The sequence below is a fragment of the Panthera onca genome, chromosome B2 (genome assembly GCF_046562875.1).
Source record: "Panthera onca isolate mPanOnc1 chromosome B2, mPanOnc1 haplotype 2, whole genome shotgun sequence".
Taxonomy (NCBI): Eukaryota; Metazoa; Chordata; class Mammalia; order Carnivora; family Felidae; genus Panthera; species Panthera onca.
In genome coordinates, this window is record NC_138343.1 from 31,733,902 (window position 1) to 31,741,529 (window position 7,628).

Here is a 7,628-nt window from a genome sequence, read left to right on the forward strand (position 1 = left end):
TCTCCAAAATAAATAAGCTTAATTTTTTTTATTATAACAAAGAGATGGGCACTAAACTATTGTACGTGTGTGTATAATTTCATTTGGCCATAGAAAAGGATTAATTTTATAATCATGCATTTGACAGGTGTAGAACAGTATATCAACATCCAAGAGGGAGAAATTAATCCAAAATAAATGAACCTGGATTTCTAAAGTTTTGGGTATTACAACCAAGACTGCATCTTGGAACATTTTGTTTTGTGTCCATACATAAGTGGATTTCTGCATTTAAGAACACAATTTAATCTACTTAGTGGAAATTAACAGCAATATGAAGAGAATATGTTAGATCTTTACTCAGTGTAAGTTTACACTATTTCTCAATGCTATGTGAATTATTTATAGCAGAATATATAAAATATTTCCATCAGATTGACTTGAATCTAGTGAGTCTATAATAAAAATAAATAAATAAGCAGAAAAGTAACAGTACATCATAGACCTATACCCAAATAGAAAAGTGTATTTATATGATCCAGTAATATTTAGTAAAAGTCAAAAATATGTCACCTGTAAATCAGAATAAGCTCAAGAAGACATATGTTAAAGTACGTGTTTATTTTACTCCAAAATATGATGTTGGTCTGTCAGAAGTAATGTCGAGACTTTTGCCTTCAGTGCTTTCAAATCATGCACAGTAAGCAGGTGACGTATCGATGAGACACAAATGGGTAGGGCTTTGTTAGTTCTTAGGGAACTCTGTTGCAAGTTAGTATTTCTTTACGTGATTTTTACAAATTGAGAATATTCTAATCCTAAAACAGATGAGGATTGGAACCTCATCATGGGTTTGTCACCTGAATGAACTTAAAAACCCACCACCATCAGTATTTCCTGGCAATGCTAAGGAGCCATCAATTCTTTCAAATTAGAAAAAGAAGTCTCAGATATAATGTTTCAGCATTCCAACTTTTCCACAGAGGAATTATGCAAATCCAGAATATTGTAACACAGGCCAAAGCTCCCTCATTTCTTACGCCACTTGTCACCCTTAACACAAAGTTACTCAGCCTGGAGCATTATTGATGTTTGGAGTTGAACTATTCTTCATTATTAGAGGAGTATCCCATGCATTGTAGGATGGTCAGCAGCATCCCCCACCTCTACCCACTAGCGCTGATCCCTGACCCCAACCCCTCAGTTATATCAATCAAAAATATTTGCAGATACTGCCAAATGTCTCCCCTGGGGGGTAAAATGGTTGAGGATCAGTCCCCTCAACAGAAATATAGAAGGACACCAAGCTGTGGTTAAAGGAGGCTTTGTGGCCACAGGTTTTGAACTGTCCTTTGGTACTGAGAAATATCTTATTCCCAGGTCAAAGCACCATAATTATATCTTGGGTAGGTAGGCGGTACGCCTTTCCCTGTAAAGTGGGAAAGGATAGAGTACTATAAGAGCAGTCATAAGCATGTCACTTTTTTTTTTTAAGTGGCTTAAAACAGCAAGCATTTGATTAAGCACATCACTTTTTCAAGTGTGTACACTTGGAAGTTGAGGGTGTAGATTCCCTTGAAACTTTCTGTGCCTATGTCCCCCTTGGAAAGCTTTCTGGTAGCCTGGAAATATAAAACCCCAGTTTGATGACTGCTGCTCTTGGGGACTGTCACAAACAGAACAATGCTGGATAAAGCAGAGCAAATGAGTTCTACATGCAAGGCTTTCTTTTTTTCTCTAGGGGGAAGGGGAGGGAAGGGAAGGGAAGGGAGAAAGAAGAAAGAAAGAAAGAAAGAAAGAAAGAAAGAAAGAAAGAAAGAGGAAGATCCATTCCCTGAAATCAGATCAATTCCATATCTTGAACATTTAGGAAGATTTTCACCTTCAACTGCCCAGCACACATTGTCTCACATAGCACAGTGACTCCTCCCTTCATATAAGTGGAATGTGAAAACAACCTCAGCATTTAGAAACTTGAAGCCCTTCATGAATTGTTCTAACAGTACAATGAACATTCTTAGTGTACCTTTGAATTCCCATAGAAAAATATTAGTTGGATATTAACTAGATTTAAATCTTTTACAATGTCTTCAGCAGAAAGTGACACACAACAGCTGTTAGAAACGTAAGTTCCTCTCTTTACTCTTTTTGTAATTGTCTACCCAGTCATGAGAATCATGAAAAATGTTAGCAGACATCCAAGAAGTGAAGCACACACTCAAATGCAGCAACCATTTAGGCAGGAGATACCAGATCAAGGTCCCAAAGTCAATTAGAGATTTCAAAAATTTACATTAAGTTAATATTAAAGAAAAATATAAATACCATTAATGTTAAAAATCTGGCTGAGTACATCCAGATGGCCAACTGACACATAAAAAAGTGCTCAACATCGCTCATCATCAGGGAAATACAAATCAAAACCACTATGAGATACCACCTCACACCTGTCAGAATGGCTAATATTAACAACTCAGGCAACAACAGATGACGAGGATGCGGAGAAAGACGGTCTCTTTTGCATTGTTGGTGGCAATGCAAGCTGGTGCAGCCACTCTGGAAAACAGTATGGAGGTTCCTCAAAAAAATTAAAATAGGGGGCGCCTGGGTGGCTCAGTTGGTTAAGTGTCCGACTTCGGCTCAGGTCATGATCTCAATGCTGGTAAGTTTGAGCCCCGCATTGGGCTCTGTGCTGACAGCTCAGAGCCTGAAGTCTGCTTCAGCTTCTGTCTCCATCTCTCTCTGCCCCTCTCCACTCATGTGCACGCGTGTTCTCTCTCTCTCTGTCTGTCTGTCTCTCTCTCTCTCTCAAAAATAAATAATAATAAACATTTTAAAAAACTAAAAAATAAAAGATGAGGGCTGCCAAAACTTGAAGTAACAAGATACCCTACAATGGGTAAATGGATAAACAAATTGGTACATTCATACAATGGAATATTATTAAGCGATTTTTGTAAATGAGCTATCAAGCCACAAAAACACAAGGGGAAACTTAGGTGCATATTGCGAAGTGAAAGAAGTCATCTGTAAAGTCTACATACTGTGATCCCGACTATATGACATTCTGAAAAAGGCAAAACTATGGAGACAGTAAAAAGATCAGTGATCACCAGGAGTTCACAGGAAAGATGAATTGATGGAGCTCAGGGTATTTTTAGGGCAGTGAAGCTATTCTGAATGATATTGAAATGGTGGATACATATAATTATACATTTGTCAAAACCCATAGAATGTACAATACAAAGAGTGAAACCTAATGTAAAACTACAGATTCTACTTAATTTAAACTCAAAATGCACAAAACAATTTAACTTATTTAACTTATTTACCCAGCTCAAGAATATTAAATAAACTTAGGTTAAAATTAAATTCTTTTTAATTTACTGCATAATCCTATAAGTACTAGGTTAAATTTTTAGTGCAGAAAGATTTTTAGTGTCTTTTTATGATCACTAATCATTGGTCTATGGTCAAGTTGCATATCTGATTTGTATTTTATAACTTACTAAAGACACTAAAGATATTAAACCCGAATTATATTTCCCATTTCATACAAAACCTTTTTAGGAACAAAAAGTATTTATATTAAAAAAAAAAACACAAGACCACTGCTTAAGCATTCATTATAACTTAGTTATTTTTATGTGATTTGTACTTTTCTATCTTACACTTATTGAAGTATAATATTTACTTTTGAACTAAAGTTTTATAATAAGTATATACTTTTTTTAAGTTTGTTTATTTTGAAAGAGAGAGAGAGCAGAGGAAGGACAGAAAGAGAAGGAGACAGAGAATCCCAAGCAAGCTCTGTGCTGTCAGTACAGAGCCAGATGCGGGGCTCGAACACACTAACTGTGGTATCATGACCTGAGCTGAAACCAAGAGTTTAACTGACTAGAGGCTAACAAGAGGTTAACAGACGCTTAACCAACTGAGCCAGCCAAACACCCCTACTTTTTTTATTTGGAAGGCAACTTTGCCAAGTAAAAAATCATTAAAAGATTTCTGAAGGCTAATTTCTTTAACGTACTTAACCTAATTGTGTAACTTACAGATTGGAATTTTTCTCTGCAGTCTCTTGAAAGCAGGGTGACAGTGGAACTCAGGTTCACAGATCCTGTACTTTGACCCTATCCCAGCATGGAATTTTTCTTAAATGTTATGAACATTTAAAGCACTAGGAATCTTGGTTGATTACTTTTCCCCCCTATGTATTTGAGACTCCAGTCTTGGATTCATGTGAGTTAATAATAATCTCTCTTTTTTTTATTTTTTTAATGTTCATTTCTGAGAGACAGACAGACAGAATGAGAGCAGGGGGAGGGGCAGAGAGAGAGGGAGACACAGAATCCGAAGTAGGCTCCAGGCTCTGAGCTGTCATGTCAGCACAGAGCCGGACACAGAGCTTGATCTCACAAACCATGAGATCATGACCTGAGCTGAAGTTGAATGCTTAACCCCCTGAGCCAACCCAGGCGCCCCAATAATAATCTCTTGTAATCAATAAAAACAGGAGCTCCATTGACCATGATAGACAATGGCTTTTATTTTTTAATATCCTCCAGATGAGGACCTCATCCTAAGTTAAGGGCACCTTCCAAAGGAGGCTCCTTTCCTTGATATCCACAGTGTAGCCACACCAATTCTCAAGAAACAAGCAGCAGACTCCAGGCCTTTAAATTCCCTACTCCAAAGACATACAAATTCAACTGTGTTTTCAGCAATTGAAATTGTATACCTGGTCTACTTTCCAGGGCCCTGTTTTTAAATCAAGAAATGTGCAGCCTACTCTCCTTCTCCCAGTCTTGGTTTGTTTCCGGGGTTTACTCAGATTATCTAGCGGATTCACTGTTGCTGTAAAAAATAAGGCTGAAAAAAAAAAATAAATAAGGCTGAGCGTGCTGTGTTGAAAGGCACTAAAACCAGAGGAAACCAGCTATGAAAACCCTATCAGCTGATAGATTTCTTCCTGATAACTCCTCATAACTACTAGCATTTTTTTTTTTCCAGTCTAGGGCAAATCTCCAGGAGCTGACCAAGAACCAGGGCTGTTTCAGCCCAGATTGCCTGTGATCTTCTTCCCCATGCTTGAGGGTGCCAAGCCATACTTTAACATGGACCCTGGCTACCTGGAAGGCCTGGGGCGAGGGTGCAGAGTCAGCCTCCTGACCCAGCAGGGCTACATCAACCTGGTCCAGTGTGAGACCCTGGAAGATGTGAAAATTCGTCTCCAGGCCACTGATTATGGCAACTTCTTGGCTAATCTAACAAATCCTCTTACTGTTTCTGTTTCCAGAATTGACACTGAGATGAATGCAGAGAATTTGAATATTTCTGCAATCATTCCCTGGAACTCCTGAGCACATTTTTTCCACATATATGACATGCAGTTATATGAAAAACAACATGATTCTACTGATGAACGGTGCATTGCAAAAAAAAAAAAAAAGAAAGAAAGAAAGACCTATGAAAGAAATTCTGGTGAAGTGCCACCTATTGGGCTGTTTCACAGAAATGGAAGTGATCAACATTTCAGAGACACCGATCTCTTTAATGCTGCTCTGGTTGAAACACCATTAGCTCCATCCTTTCAAGACTATATGTCTGAAAATAACCTAGTTGAACTGAGTGTTGAATTACTGCACATTAAACCGTACAAGTCTCACCCTGAGGCATCCTATAAATTCTGTAAGAATCATGGTGAGGTCACAGTAGAAATTACGTGTCCCATTCTTAAGTTTGAGGCTGCCAGAGGTGTTTCTATCATCACTTTTAACTCCTTTGGCACTGAACCAAGCAAAGGCGACCAGGAGACCCTTTACCCAACCTATGGCAAGCTCTGTCTTGAGGGGTGGTGCCTGTGGGCTCAAGCAGAAGACTTCCATCAGGTGAGACTAGTAGCGGACCACTATAGCGGACCAGCCTTTGTTTGAGGCTGTGGGTGATGGCAGCAGAGGAAAGACTTTGGAGGATGTGTTTTATGAGTGTGAGATAGAAATGAACGTGCTGACATTCAACAGGCAATCCCACCATAGCGTGCTTCACGCATACACAAAGCTGAAGGAGCAAGAAATGAGAAATATCATGTGGATAATAGAATGCATGTCAAAAAAACACATCAAAGTAAAATTAACAGTTACATTCCAATTTTATAACCCAGTGTGGGGCCTCAAATGCAGAAAATCATAAATATTAAGGAGAGGATTTGAGGAAAGTCAAAAGAATTGCATTATATTACCTGGGTTATACAAAAATAATCCATGCTGCACCTTCATGAATTGCAGACCCAATGGAAATATAGTAAACCAACCCAGAAATAAAGTGTTCCTTCCTTTTTTTCTCCCAAGCAGCCTTGTTTCCGTGTTTATGTCTCATTCTTTACCAGACCATAGACATTAATTCTAATTAATCCTATGGTGCTTTTCCTATTCTCATTTGATTGTATTAAAAAATCAGATTGGGGCGCCTGGGTGGCTCAATCAGTTAAGCGTCCGACTTCGGCTCAGGTCATGATCTCGCGGCATGTGAGTTCAAGCCCCGTGTGGGGCTCTGTGCTGACAGCTCAGAGCCTGGAGCCTCTTCAGATTCTGTCTCTCTTTCTCTCTCTGCCCCTCCCCCACTCACACTCTGTCTCTCTCTGTCTCTCAAAAATAAACATTTAAAAAAAATTTTTAATCAGATCTAATTTTAAACAAAGGAAAAAGAAAAAGAAATGTGCAGCTTCTCCACCGAAACAGCTGGGATTTGAGGTTCTAGATCCTGTTGGATACCTCACTTTCCACTTCACAATTAACCCATGTTTTTACACAGGAAGGGGAAAAATCTCCTATCAAATAGTGGAAGAAATAATTAGGTTCTTAAGAAAGTTGAAAGTTATCCAACAACCCCTTTCCAAGGGGAAAATAATGCATATATTAGAAGAGAAAATGCAATCATATGGCTTCCCCAAGCCTCTCAAGCACCAAGCATCACCCACCTATGTATCCTCCAGAAAGTAACAGGTGGACTGTGATTTCTGCACATTAGTGGTTCCCATACTGCTTCCCAGTTCTCTATCATTATGGGAAAATGTTCTTTGCCAGACATCAGTTCGCATGAAGCAAGACACCTCACAAGAGTCTAAAATGAAGCTAATTTAGATGGCAAAACTCAGGGGTGGGCAGCAATTTTGGCTCAAAATTTTCTAACAACCAACTCAAAACAGTGTTAATAGTGGCTATCATATAAAACCCAAAGACTAACTGATAGAGACCAGAAATCTATTTCTCAAGTTCCTACTTTAAAAGTTCCAATTTTGGGGCGCCTGGGTGGCTCAGTCGGTTGGGTGGCCGACTTCGGCTCAGGTCATGATCTCGCTGTCCGTGAGTTCGAGCCCCGCGTCGGGCTCTGTGCTGACTGCGCAGAGCCTGGAGCCTGTTTCGGATTCTGTGTCTCCCTCTCTCTCTGACCCTCCCCCGTTCATGCTCTGTCTCTGTCTCAAAAATAAATAAACGTTAAAAAAAAATTAAAAAAAAATAAAATAAAAGTTCCAATTTTAAAAAGTGATCCTCTGAATGATACTGTTTTAGGAAGCCCAATAGGGGGTTTCACAAGCCTGTTTCTTGTGGGATTGTTCAATATAGGTAAATATCATCAAACAAATAGAT

At 38.9% G+C, this 7,628-nt stretch overlaps 1 pseudogene; it reads left to right on the forward strand.

The window, feature by feature from the left end:
- The first annotated feature begins 5,066 nt into the window (after positions 1 to 5,066).
- Positions 5,067 to 6,302, forward strand: LOC144616458 (V-type proton ATPase subunit d 2 pseudogene; annotated as a pseudogene).
- The last annotated feature ends 1,326 nt before the right edge of the window (positions 6,303 to 7,628 follow it).